Source organism: Magallana gigas, chromosome 4 (genome assembly GCF_963853765.1).
Source record: "Magallana gigas chromosome 4, xbMagGiga1.1, whole genome shotgun sequence".
Classification (NCBI taxonomy): Eukaryota; Metazoa; Mollusca; class Bivalvia; order Ostreida; family Ostreidae; genus Magallana; species Magallana gigas.
In genome coordinates this window covers 39855478-39871107 of record NC_088856.1, presented here as the reverse complement: position 1 = coordinate 39871107, position 15630 = coordinate 39855478, and the positions used below count along the sequence as shown (strand labels likewise).

The following is a 15630-nucleotide window of genomic DNA, read 5'->3' as shown; positions in this document are numbered from 1 at the left end:
ACTTATTTAATCGAGTCTAAGGGCGATAAACATCGATAAGTACCAATCAATCAATGATCGAACTAACTTTTTAAAAACAAAATGGCTGCCAATATGGCGGCGCCCAGTGCTGGAAGAAATTTTTTTCGGCCTTAGTACCCCTGATTCAACTTTCATTTTTCAATGATTTTCTTATATATACGTGTTACCATTAATCCTCGCTTCGCGAGGCGGGCTTCGCCCGCCTCTCGCTGCGCTCGGTAATATGTTTTACGGTGTGACCGTTGGGGCGAGCGCAGAAGGAGTCACACATCTGTCATCATTGTTAAATGCAACCCGTGGACTTAACCAAACCAAAAAACTTTGGCTTTGTCTCGAAAACTTTTACCACCGCAAGGAACCGGAAGATATCAAACTTTTATTCCAATGGCCCCTTCCTAGGTTTATACACTTAAACAAAAAACTACCACTGAGCATTAATAAAATGTTAAACAGACTTAATATGTTTTACGGTGCTACCGTTCTGGCGAGCGCAGCAAGAATTACACATACCTCGCATCATTTTCAAATTATAGTTTTATTTAGGTATCAACGAACGTCAAAGAATTTTTGAGAGAGTATTGCTCTTCAATACGTATGCCAAAGGTACTAATTTTAATGGTTATTATACATAGAGCGCAACCCCCTTACCCTACCCAGAGAGAGAGAGAGAAAGAGAGAGAGAGAGACCGGTACCTGTTTGTAGGTGTGTAATTTCCCACTTTTAAATTTAATGGTCTGACTATATATATGCAATATCTTCATAATTTTTTTACCTGTTTATTTTATCATTTTATTCCTTTTTATTTAGTTCAAAATGTCCTATTGTTTATTTCCTCCCTACTCATATACTTACCTGCCTACTGTACATGCATGCACAATTAGTTTTAAAATGGATCGATATGGCAGTAAAGTATGGCTCTTGCAAGTATAAATTATATATAAAATCTCTATATTAAAAAAAGATTAAAAACAAATCATATATCAATGAGGCAGGTATCGCAGACTATACTGAAATAGCCAGTACACTCATTACAGATGTTTGATCCACCTCTAAATTTATCGCGGGAAATATAGCGCGAGTGCACTGTGACGTCATACATTACTTTGTTCATCTTTGTTTACGTTTCTCGACTCGATACGAAGGTATGGAAGCATGTAACAAATCTTCTGAGTCTCGCTAAAGCATATGCGGTACTCAAAACGTGTCTTCAAACTTTAAGTCACCGTAAATTACGAGTTAAAAGTCGGCCATTTTTGGCATAGCACCACGGGTGAAAACATTAGAGAGCATTATGGGACGTAGACAAAAAATTTTGTTTGATGAACTGTAGGTTTAGCTCGTTCTTTTTCCCGCGCACACTGGTTCTTAGAGCTCGCTTCGCTAGCCGGCGCTGCGCGCCGGCGAGCTGCGCTCGCTATTAAAATATTTTGATAAACACAAAGCCGTTTTTTTTTTATTTTTAATATCTTCTTTACCTTTTAATAATGATCATTAAAATCAATAACTTGTGTGTCTGTGTTATTTCAGTCTCATTTTGTTCCTTGTTATTACCTGTGTTTTAATTATTTTCCTCTGTGACATCAATTTTGTTTTTGATCTTTTTAATTTTTGTACGCTATATAAGCGTTGTAGACATGTGCCCTCCCCCTTTTTTTAGTGTGTGATATCCAATATTATTGAAAGGTTTGACCACATATGCAACTATAACAAATACATGTAGATATTTTAACAGTTTAATTTTTTTCTTTTATTTATTCATTACCAAATGACGTGGCTACACGTAGATCTAATAATGATTAGACTTTTCTTTTTTAATAATTTTTGTCACCTACCTAACGTATACAATGATTGGATCAATATGACAATAAATTTAGCATGGAACTTGCATGTGTATTTACTGAGCAAAAAAAAAAAACATCAAAACAAAACTAATCAGCCAAAGAGTCACCGTTAATAGTGAGCGCAGTATCAGTATTAACGGTGACTCTCTACTGTGTACTTCCTACACGTTACATTCAGTACAGATGCTTGATCCACCTCTAAATGTATTGCGGGAATATAAAACGCAAGATCACTGTGACGTCATACTTAACTTTTTGCGCTCGACAGTTTTCGTAAATTGTCGGACAAATTCGGGGAAGGAAATGACGTCATAGGTACAGTTTTTTACGAATCTTACGAATCTTACTATCTGCAACCTTAGGACTAGGCTAATGCGCATGCCCATAAACTGGTTCATTCGCATATCTCTTCTACTTTCAACATGGCGCCAGCTATGAAGTTGCAAAGATTTGTAGTGATGATTTTCTTGATGGTTAGTTATTTATCTCAATTGTTTATAGATTTAATTGAACAGAAACATTAAAACAAGCTTTACACTATCTTTTAATGATGATAAATTGTAGGTATATCAGTTAAACAATGTCGTTTCAATGAAATAAGTTTTACGAAGCGACCGTGGGTCTCGAGAAACATATAAATGGTATAGGCCTAGTCATATATGTGAATCAGTGCAGGCAAACTTTAGAACATAGATATATGTATGCAAACATATACAATTACTTATGTATTACGTCATATATACGTATTTAAATGCAGAGAGTATATGCATCCAAGAAATCAATTAAGGTAATTAAACACTATAAGTATATTATGTACAGTTCATGTACATATAGTTTAATTGTACTACAGGCCTCTAAATTTCTATCAATAAGCTGCTTAATGTAGGAGAAGAGAAGTATTTATACCCTATCTGTATTTGTATTTATATATAGATAGGGTATATATGATTATCTTTCTCTTCTACATTTATCTGCTTATTTATAGAAATTAAGAGGCCTGTGGTTGTACAGAGTATTTGTCTCTAGGAAGTTAATTACAATCAAAAGTGGCTTTCACTTCATAGTTTTATTATTCATTTATCATAATCATTTCACATTACTGGGAATCTCCTATCAATATGTCATTGTATAACATGGTATACATCAAACAGTTAATATATCTCTGAAGGGTTGCTGTCTCAAGTTCACAGTTGTACAGTCTTGTAACCTGCCAAATAAAATGGGACCAGAGTGTGTTTGTGCCTCGTCACTTATTGTTGTCTTTAAATATTTAAAAAATACTGTTTAATAGGTAGTATTCCAGATAGTTACAGTGGACGGAATGATGGAAGGCAGTGGAGGCTTCTTTTTGCCTGTATGTATTAGAATTATTCAATACTAAATCTGTATATTCTTATTCCTTGTCATAACAAGTATAAAGTGTTCAAGTGGCCTCATATCTGCCAGTTTTATACTTAAATCTAGTCAGTAGTGTTCTAATACAAAATTAAAAGCTTCGTTTTCTGACAATAAACTGTCTGGTTAAAATAATATTATCATTAATAACATAATTAATTAACCTGATAGGATGACAGTTTACTGTCAAACATACCAGTAATTATAAGTTATAAATAATAATTTTAAACGTTTACATTGATAGTATTAACTTGACTTGTATCTTATCAAGTTTTTATCCAAGAGAATTTATTTACATTGGTTTTATTTCCTAAGGCTTAAAGTATGTGTGTCTCTCTTATTTTGTATCTATAACTCTACTACTTGGACTACTTTTATTACAGAATACTGGAATGGGGTCATTGCAGGAAATTCTACCAGAGGTTTGTTACATGCACCCATCAGCTAAAATTTAAAGTCATATAAACATAATCTGTGTAAATCTTTCTCCTGATTGAGTTTTAAATGTGTATTGTCTTGATTTCTATGCTGCATGTTAATATTGTATTGATATATTTTTATTTAGATTTTCTCTCCTTTACTAGTTCTTTCAAAACACTAGTTTACAAACATAAGATTTTTAAAAAAATTATTTTAAAAAATACAAATGAGTCATTGTGAAGCATAAACTACATTTATCCAGTATTCTTATTATTCTTCCATATTTACTTAATAGACAGATAGGCCTGCTGAAGATTTCCCTATGAATAGATCAACACAGGTGAGTATTACAGTTTTGCATGTTCATGATTTTATATCAGGATTATTGAAACAATGAAACTTGATGGAATAATTTGCTATTTTGCAAAAATGGCGTAGACATTAATGCAAAAATAACTTATTTCATTAAACAATTGTGATATCATCCTGATATATTTCAAAAACCATAGTCCAAATAAATCGTACATTGATATATATATATGTACAGTGTACTTGTGACAAGGTTCTGTGGGCTTTCTGATCACTTTTTGTTCAGCGTTTGTTGATCTTTTAAATTAAAAAATTACCTGAGTCCCTCAGGTTATGTATTGTTACCAATGTTTTAATGCTCCTACAAACAAATTTTAGTGGAGTATATTGGAATCAACCTGTCTGTCTGTCTGTAGTCAATTTTTTTGTCATATAAAACTTGAAAACTTCTCCATAGAATCATAGACTTTAACCTCACCTGAGCTGTAAGCTCAACTGAGCTATTCTGATCGCTTTAGTTCTAGTATTTGTCCATCTGTCTGTCCTAACTCCTGACTTTGTTCACTTAAAACACATTGGCCTATTGTTTTATCCCAAATTACAATTTTTTTGTTGCTAATTTGACTTATAATACTTCTTATACATCATGATATAGTGATTTTCTGCTGTTTTAAGGAAGCTCATTGTCAACAAATTAATATTGATATAAGCTGCAGAACTTGCTTATCAATCATTGTAAAGTAAATAAAGTTTAGTTCTAAAAAAAAACCCAAAACAAAGAATTTTTTTCATCATAAAAATTATATTTTTCTTTCAACCTTTATATTGAAATGATATAAAATGAAATTTTTAGATGGTATCCATGCATTTTACAAAGTTATTGCAAATTTGCCTATTTATGATATGGATATAATGGATTAAAGAAACAAGTTGAGTTTTAAAAATAGTGATAATGGCTAGAACTCTATACCAACAGGTTTATAAATGGGAGTGCTCTGTGGATCTACTTCGCCATGCATGTAGTTGTGTGACTGATGGTTATATTAGCAGTAGAATACTAATTAAAATTGTCTGTATAAAAGTCAGATTTATGGTACAAATTAATTTAGAGTTATCGAACATTGCTGAGGATTGAAAATTGTTAAGTATCAATTAAAGAAAAAATCCATAAATTTTGACTATTTCATTAAGGTATTTTCCTATACTTAGCTAACTTAGATGAAGTTGGGAGGAACTTATGCTATGCCCCTGGTGTCGGTGTCCGGACCTGATTAAACTTGTTGTTGTAGGTCTTGTATCTAAGTTATTACTTATCATATATCCACCAAGCTTGCATGGATGATGCATCTGGACCTACTTATGGACTTGGATGCTAAATCTGGGCCATGAATTTCAGATGCTGGAGGAGGTTAAGGTTTTTGAAGCAGGTTAAAGCATTTGGAGCAGGTGCCCTCTGATGATTATATCTTAGTTAATACTGGTCGTAACTTCACCAAACTTGCATGGATGGTGCATCTTATGACACTGATGTGCCTGACAGGCTTGAATGCTGAATCTGAGCCATAGGTTTCATATGATGGAGGAGGTTATGGTATTTAGAGCTGGTTAATCTTTTTGAAGCAGGTGCCCTCTGATGATTGTATCTGACTTATTACTCGTCCTAACTTCACCAAACTTGCATGGATGGTGTGTCTGATGATGCACCTGACAGGTTTGGATGCAGAATAAGATCCATAAGTTTCGGATGCTGGATGAGGTTTAGTTTTTTTGAACAGGTCACATGTTTTTTAGATAATACCTTGCATAAGTAATTGAACTAGAATATAAATGAATCACAAAGGCAGCTTCAGATGCAGAGCCTGATCTCCATTCTCAAGGATGCTAAAAAAATCTCCTTCCTCACCCAAACCTGCTTGATAGATGTGTTTGTTCTTAAATGATATAACATGATACCTATGATATAGTATTTTATGATATGATACACATATATTTTTATGATACAATATTATATCGTATATTATATTGTAAAAGATTATATGATATGATATTGTATCAATTTTTTGTTTAATATGATATTATATTGTATCATGATATTGTGATGTATAGTATTGTAAATTATGTTACAATATTGTTTTATAAGATATTGTATTGCATATTTTTTATCACATGATATTGTTTCATATGATATTGCAATTTATCACATGTTTATCCCAATATACGGTGGATATCACTCATGGGATAAATTTTTGATATTCCACTGTGTGTTCTTACGCCATGTGATGTCATAGTTAATCATTACGTAGGTTTAGACGGTTGATTGGCGTAGAATGAAAAAGTAAATAATTAATTCAGTTGAGGGGTGTTGAGATATAAATTTGAAACATTTAATGTTGTTTCAGTTATTTGCCATGAATTCATAAAAAAATGTTAAAAAATGAATGTCTGTTTGTTAAACTTCAAGGAACTTTTATTCCATGCGTAACGTTGTTGACGTGTTGTAAATAATGTGTTGTGCGGCTCACAATCACAATTTTTACAGAAATAGTTGGGATAAACAAAATACTTGGTAAAACATGTGATAAAAAGAATCTCTCATGATTTGCGATGGTATATGATTTTTATCCAACGAGTTGTGTGTTTTCTATCCCCTTGCCAAGGCTCGGGGATAGAAAACACACAACTCGTTGGATAAAAATCATATACCATCGCAAATCATGAGAGATCCTATATATAAAATAATGTATCATATGATATATTGTTTTCCCTTGGACTGAAATGTCACACTTTCATTGGTTTAAACTTAGCACGTGATTGGCTCATATATCTCTATAATTGTTCTGTGAGAAATAATATTAGGCAATATGGCCGTCACTGGCCGACGTTTCGTTTACTCATTTCGACATTTCATAGTATTTAATACATAAAGGCATGCCGTAAGTTCTTAAAGTATTTGGAGTAGTTGCCCTTTGAAATTCTTTAAAATTAGAGTAGTTGCCCTTAGAATATTGACGTCACATTGTTTTGTCTGGAGCAGAACAAAATGGCAGCGCCGAAATTTGCTCAAATCTCTGCAGAGAAAGGGAGTTTCCGGCTCCGCCTCCGGCTCGTGCACTATGTATCAAACCCTGACTACTATTTAGGCATAGTACATGCACAACACAACACTATTATATAAATATAATATCATATGTAACAATATTTTGATTTATTATGTGATATAATATTATGTCACATAATACAATATTTTATCATAATTTAATTCTGATTGTAATGCCTCATTTGATTAACTTAACAAATTCATATATATATCGTATAACATAACTTGCCTACATCACAATACGATGTGCATGCGAAACGTATTAATTTGCTTGACGTTACGTTTAAATTTTGTACAGATTATCATATTTAAACTAATTAATGGGCTTTATTATTTGATTTAAATAGAAGAAAATTAAATTATAACCCCTTAGGAATAATTTTAATTTCTACCTATGTTATACGAGTTATTTATACAAGTATAACATACATGTAACTTGGAACAATTTAGGCTTTTTAAATCATAAACTGCTCCAAGTTTTGTTATATCGTATAACATAGGTAGAAATTAAATTCATTTCTTAAGTAATCATGTACTATGATATTGTATTATGTGATCAAATACAATAATGTATAATATGATACAATGTCATATCATATGTTACAATGTCATGTTACATCATTATTTATTACAGTATTATATGGTAATATATATTAGTATCATAGCATGCAATATCATATATTATTGTATTGATAATCATTAATATCTTACAATACTGTATGAAATGAACATATGATTATCATACAATTTTTTTTAACATATGATATACGATATTTTGTTAAAACAGTAACCATGAATAACCAAGATCATTAAGAATGATTTCATATAATATGATAAAGGTGGTCTCATGAAGGTAATGCCTCGTCTCAGTGAGGGTTGTGATTTGTGATTACCTATGTTTATATATTATTTGCTTCTTTATGGTGATGGTCCCTAATATTGTTCTACTAATCTCTAAATTCTTTAATGGTAGTGTATGGAAAGTCATAGACATGGGTTCAATTCCCATCACCACCATAAATTATTTTGATGTTGTTTTACTCTGGTGATGGTTTTTGTGTATAATTTATTCAATTTTGTCTACTGAAATTTCATTGAATTAACAAATTAAAAAATTTTGAGGCATGATTTTGCCAGTGTATAATGGTACATATATTTTATTATAGATTTCGGATCCTGACTCTCTAATTAGTAGTATTAATAATAATGAGGTTATTTTGCAAGTGGTAGATAATTCTGAGCGAGAGAGAACCCGACAGGACGAATATCTAGCTTCCTATGGACTATATAGACAACCTATCATAGGTGACGGAAATTGTCTTTTTCGGTCTGTTAGTCTGGCACTCTTTGGAAATCAAAATCACCACCAAGAGCTTAGAAATATTGCAATAAATGAGATAGAGCAAAATTTAGGCTTATTTAGAAATTTCTTTTTTCATGATAATGGTAATTCAATGTTGGATTCAGAAATTCAGCAGGAATTAAATAATCTTAGACAACTAGGTACATTTGCTGGACAAGAGTCAATATTGGCTTTATCTAGAAGATTAGGAATTAATGTTTTAGTTACTGTTGGTGGTGATGTTGACAACCAAGACATAGTTACATTAGAACATGACTTTAGCAACTCAGTTTCTAGGATTCATTTAGTTTGGACAAGAGCGGGGGGAGGACATTATGAAACCGTGACTGAGGCTATTCCTATCCATCAAGAAATATTTGTGCCCTCAACTGCAAAAAGTTTTTATCATTGGAATTTAGACCCCTCAGCATGCAAAAAGTTTGATTTAGATTCTTTGAAAACTAAAACACAAGAGACGAATACTAATCAAACACCGGAATTGCCAAGACAGACAGACTATCTAAAGACAGTTCATTCCTATGACAAAATCCCACATGACAACCAAAAATGTGCACGAAAAAGAAAATCAATGGAGAATGTCATGCATTGTTCCATCATGTGACTTATCATTTTTCCATGTTGATGATCTAGTTGGCCATTTAATAAGTTCTCATGAGGCAGAAATCGAAATTGAAAATCTAAATTTTGAAAATGTAAATACTTTTGAAAAATTTTTGGCTGATGAATCTTTGAATAAAAATACAAGATATGTTTTGCACCGACCAAAAACCCTCAATAAGGATGGTTCTCAAAGGTACACTCTTGTTTGTCATAGGGATGGCAAAAGACGTATTAATGACTCCAAAGATAGACAGAGAAGGGAGAATAAAAAGGGGTCTTGCAAACTAGATGGAGTGTGTTTATCCAGATTTTCTGTTTTAATAACCAGGGAGGGAACAGTTAAAGTAAAATATATTAAATCTCATACCCATTCGACAAGTTTTGAGGAAAGTAAATATCTACCAATTCCGGATCATATCAAGTCAGAAATTACAACTATGTTAGCCTTAAAAATTCCAATTAATACAATTCTGGATAAGGTTAGGGAGAAATTCAGTGACAGGAACAACCGTGACGACTTGACAGACATGAAACATTATCATTTGATTGACAGAAAAACAATTCACAACTTAAAGCAAAAAATAATTGACCCTTCTGTTATCAGACATAGTGACGATGCTACATCTACTTATTTGAGAGTAGATGCTTTACAGAGAGAAAAGTTTAATCCTGTTTTAGTGTTTAAACAACAAAATGTAGATGACGAGACAACTGGACTTAGTAAGGAAGACTTCATGCTGGCTATTATGACTAAACAACAACTAGATATGTATGAAAAATTTGCCCCCATGATTCTTTGCATGGATTCCACCCATAAGACCAATATATATTCATTCAAGTTAATTACACTTTTGGTTATTGATGAATTTAGACATGGATATCCGGTTGCATTTTGTATTTCCAACAAAGAAAATGAGCAGGCTATATCTTTATTTCTAAATGCAGTAAAAAGAAAATCTCCACAAACAAAAGTAAACATTTTGATGACAGATGATGATATTGCTGGGTGGAATGCAGCTAAGGGTGTTTTTGGACCAGATCTGCAACATTACCTGTGTATTTGGCACATTCACAAAAACTGGCGTCTTAAAATTCAACAATATATAAAAGATAGGGAACAGCAAGCAGAAATTTATTGTTTGTTATGTGCTGCAATGGATGCTAAAACCAAAGTTTTGTTAGATAAATACTTGGATATTTTAGTGCAAAAATTATCGTGCACAAACCAGGCTTTTCTTAAATATATTAATGATTTTTACTTGTGTAGAAAGGAAAAGTGGGCAATGTGTTTTAGAACTGGTGAATATTCTAAGGTAAATACAAACATGTTTTTGGAAAGCTTTCATAATCAGTTGAAAACTGTGTACTTTGAAGGGAAACGAAATCGTAGAATAGATATACTTCTTGAAACATTGTTACAGATAGAGAACAACTTGTATTTCAAGCATTTGGCCGCTAGCAAATTTAGCATCCCTTCAGACGAAAATATTCAGACAGCTGATAGACACAAGAGTAGTTTTGAAATTTCAGATTCCTCAGTTTCTCAAGTTAATGAAAACACATTTTCAGTTATGTCAAAAGGCAGCTTATACACAGTTATTGTAAATTCTAAAAAATGTTCTGAAAAACATTGTTACTCCAAGTGTAAAAAGGTACCATGTGTAGATTTGTGTCGGCATATTCTTGTTTGTAACTGTTTTGACTATGGTGAAGGAAACATATGTAAACATATTCATAAGGTCCAATCATTACTCTTTTGGGATAGAAACAGATGTGAATCAGATGATAAGTCAGAAACTTGTATTCAGACAAGCAAAACGGTCACAAGTCCATCACAGGAAAACTCTTATGCCTCCAGCAACTCACAGTCTATGAAGATTAGAGGTATACAAGATAGGCTGAATGAAATTATGTCTCAGGTCAATAATAGCCCCTTAGTTCAGCAACATAGGCTAGATAACATAATTACAGCATTAGATCACATCATTTCTGCCAATAATGGATGTGAAAAACTTCCAAACTCTCTCAAAGAGTTTAAGAAAACAGAAAAAATGTCATCAGTAGCTAAAAATGTGTTACAGCCTCGTTTTAGGTCAACAAATAAAAATCCTGGGAGAAAAACTAAAAAACCACTGAGCAAACCATCTCAACAAGAAAAAGATCAGTTATTAGGAAAAATTAATCAAGAGATGGAACAAGAACCCAGTGATTCCCAAGGTCAAAGGTCAGGTCCCTCTGTAGCACCATATCCACCTTTAAGGCTAGTTCCAACTACTGAACCCACTGTTCTTCAACCACAAAGTCAAGGTCCAATTATAAATCCAACTACAGCTCAAGGTCTACCATCTTGGTTTAGAATTCCTCCTCCCTTATATAATAAGAAGATAACAATTAAACAAAGTGATGGCAAAACACAAGATATAGTTTTTACAGGTGGTCAAAACAGTACAAATGTAGAATAAAATCTTTGTTGGCTTTTAGGGATGACATAAGACTGATGTAGGTGACACGAAAATGACCTATAGTAGGTTTTTCTCTCTCCAGATTTTGTTGTTATCTCCTTTGTGGGCGGCAAGGTCTGGAGGATGACAAAACAATACAACAGACTAGAACTCTCTCTCTCTCTCTTCAGATTTGTCTATCATTTCATTTGTTTACCATTCTTGTTGTTTTGTTCTTGTGTTATTTTTGTTCAAATGTTGAAAATAATTACTTTATTTTCATTTCTAGTTACTTCACTGCAGGTGTTGACTTGAATAATATATGTGTATTGATCTTTCATGGTTTAAAAAGTTTGTGATAGATGGTTGACATCTGTAACCAGCATCATGTCAGTCCAGTAGCAGACTGGCAATGGTGAACAGACCAGTGCTGAGTTGCAGCTTGTTTTTCCTAATTTTAATGTGCTCCAAGTTAACAGTTAAAAACAAAAATAAGTTTCACCTGCCCGTATTTGGCATGCAGATTTGTTAGTTTACTAACATTGTTTTAGGTTTAATTTATGTTAATTCCCTACTAACCAGGCCCCTTATACAGTTCAAGACTACATGTAAAGATTCACTATTGTTGCTTCTTTTTTTCCAGAAGTTGATAAATGCTTTGACTTTATAACACAGATTGATACATGTATAAGTTTTAAGACGTCTATAGCCAAATGGAGATAAATACAGTTATTGGTGTGCACTTTTTGTGTATGTTTTCTGTCTGATAGATAAACGTATGGGCCGAAACTTCCTGGTTGCATAAAATCATTTTAAAGAGTAATGAATTTATTAAAATCTACCAATAAGTTTTATTATGATAATTTGATATGCATTTGGAATTGGGGGGGGGGTGGGGTGTTTTTTTTAATATTATTAAACGGAACCAGGAAGGTATCGGGGAATTTTTGATAATTTTTAGTGTAACAGTTTGATCTCTTACCTGACTGATGAGGCCCAGAGAGACAAATTGTAACACACATATATTAACAGCTTTAATATTATAATCTATTTTTACTTTTTATATTAAAGATTAAAAGATGATTGGCAGTGTTGATAAAAACAAGAAGAATAGACATCTTCAGTGAAATTTTACCAAAAAAAATTGTTTTTAAGGTCAGACGACACGTTCCTCGAGAATCTTTTTGTATCTCCTCGTAATGAAGAGTTCCAATAAAAAATATTAATTTTATAACTACTTTTAAAATGATCAAAATTTACGTGGATTTGATTAAATGTCTAGATGGTCGAGTGGTTAGAACCGTGGCCGCTCACTGCCAGTAGCGTAAAGGTTTTAGAGGTCGTGAGTTCAAAGCCCCGCCCTGGCGGAGATATAGTTCTAATATAGTGAATTTCGCTCTGCTGCAGATTTATTTATTTTTATATCAGCAATTCAAGTGTATTTTCAAGAAGATTATATAGGAAATTGCATACTCTAGTATTTTGCAGAAATGCCTGGTAAGGTACCCTAATTTTTTGCAAAAAAGCTTGTCAAAGTAGTAGTAAACCATTAACAAATTCCTGGAAAAAGTTATCTAAAATTGAGGAACGTGTCGTCTGACCTTAATTTATGGACGTTCATTTCGAAATCATAATTTCATTGTTCAAAGAAGGATATATGCTTTTAATTATTTTATACGAATCATTTTGTACTTTTTATGAGAGAGTGGAAAATATGTATTAGTTGCAAGTAAACCAATGTAGAGTTTAGAATTTGGTGTCAATAAATACATGATAATATGTAATAAATCATGTCCAGTAATGTCAATAAAACGTTTAATTTTTTTCATATAATTTTGGAAAATAAAAAACAACTTTTGTTCATGTTATTTAAACCTATAAGCTATAATTGTATAATGTACAATACACATTTAACACTACAAAAAGTCAACATTGATGTGATGGTGCATTTTAAAAAAAAAATAGGTTAAGCTGAAAGTATTTGCAGAAAAATCATTCATTGATAATGCATATTAGGGTCATCAAAGCTGTATTTCCTATTATATGTATACATAAATGAATTAAATACAAATGCATGTTCATGTTTGTATATACATGTATTAGGCTATATGCAAGTATTCATAATTAAAGTTAGTGTCCATAGGTAATGGCCTTTAAAAAATATTATTTACCATGAATATGTCTTAACATGCATAAAAGATTAATTATACTTTGGGAAAATATAGGAAAGTCAAACTGTTCTACATGCATTCATTTATGTTTAAATAATTTCCTTCCACAGGCTACCATCAGACTCAGGTGAAAATATGGATCATCTCAATCATCTGAATAAAAAATATTGCATTGTGAAGAGTTACCCATAGTTTGTTTGAGAATAATGCCATACTTTGTCCTATTTATCATATGAATAAATTTATTGTTATGATATGCATATCATTATACATATCATATTGGTAATGTTCTCAGAATTGTAAGTTCAGAGACAAGAGAAATAAACCAATCACAAGCTGTGATACATCATAACCACATCTAACTTTGAGAGGATCTGGATTATCCCGGCAAGATTAAAAGAAGAGATAATATATTTGATCAGAATGACAAAGTGTTGAATAAGTCTAATGAGTGCTCTTTGGAGGCTGATGATGTAATATCTGAAATTTTTAATCTTTTATGATCCAATGTGTCAGATATTCTGATACATCATCAAATTGTTATTTCAAATTCTTCTGCAGATAGAGAAAATAACAAAATTAAAGAGTATGAAGGTGGCAATATATTGCAGAAAAAAATACATAGCCCACATTATTTTTTTCTGCAATGATTGCTACCTTTATAGCCCACATGAATCGTCAAAGAAAAAAATGTTTATTTATAGGTAGACTTAGGTAACTGCTATACTTTATACATATCGTCAAACATTGTTATACATGTTATATATTACTTTAATTTCTTTGCCAGAAAATATTTTTATTCTTGTAATACTTTTATTTTAAATTACAATGCCCAGCCCCCTTAATAAAATGGTGCGATATGCTACATGTATATCCATAACATTTTTTTAATAGATCATACATGTAAACAAACCGAGCACAATGTTTCTTTTTAATAAGTCAATGATATATTTGTTATGTCATCAAATTCCAAATATATTTTATGTTTGTTATACACCCTGTGGGTTCATTATTTGAAATAAATATCTTATTCTTCATTCTACTTGTTAATTTATAAGGAATGTATGTGTATGCACGAGTCCCTTATCAAAATGAAGCCTTATAAACATAATAGCGAGCGCAGCTCGCCGGCGCGCAGCGCCGGCGAGCGAAGCGAGCTCTAAGAACCAGTGTGCGCGGGAAAAAGAACGAGCTAAACCTACAGTTCATCAAACAAATTTTTTTGTCTACGTCCCATAATGCTCTCTAATGTTTTCACCCGTGGTGCTATGCCAAAAATGGCCGACTTTGAACTCGTAATTTGCGGTGACTTAAAGTTTGAAGACACGTTTTGAGTACCGCATATGCTTTGGCGAGACTCAAAAGATTTGTTACATGCTTCCATACCTCCGTATTGAGTCGAGAAACGTAAACAAAGACGAACAAAGTCATGGATGACGTCACAGTGCACTCGCGCTATATTTCCCGCGATAAATTTAGAGGTGGATCAAACATCTGTAATGAGTGTACTGGCTATTTCTGTATAGACTGCGATACCTGCCTCATTGACATATGATTTGTTTTTATTTATTTTAATATAGAGATTTTATGTATATATACTAGCAAGAGCCATACTTTACTGTCATATCGATCCATTTTTAAGCTAATTGTGCATGCATGTAAAGTAGGCAGGTAAGTATATAAGTAGGGAGGAAATAAACAATAGGACATTTTGAACTAAATAAAAAGGAATAAAATGAAATAAACAGTTAAAAAAATTATGTAGATATTGCATATAGTCAGACCATCAAATTTAAAAGTGGGAAATTACACACCAACAAACAGGAACCGGTCTCTCTCTCTCTCTCTCTCTCTCTCTCTCTCTCTCTCTCGCTCGCCAGAACGGTAGCACCGTAAAACATATTAATAGCGAGCGCAGCTCGCCGGCGCGCAGCGCCGGCGGGCGAAGCGAGCTCTAAGAACCAGTGTGCG

At 32.6% G+C, this 15630-nt stretch overlaps 1 long non-coding RNA gene across 1 annotated transcript; it reads left to right on the top strand.

The window, feature by feature from the left end:
* Nucleotides 1–2244: 2244 nt before the first annotated feature.
* LOC117681190 (uncharacterized) lies at nucleotides 2245–14655 on the top strand. The gene is made up of 5 exons (XR_010713207.1): nucleotides 2245–2336; nucleotides 3155–3217; nucleotides 3642–3680; nucleotides 3974–4018; nucleotides 13770–14655. It is a non-coding gene; the product is annotated as an uncharacterized lncRNA (long non-coding RNA).
* The last annotated feature ends 975 nt before the right edge of the window (nucleotides 14656–15630 follow it).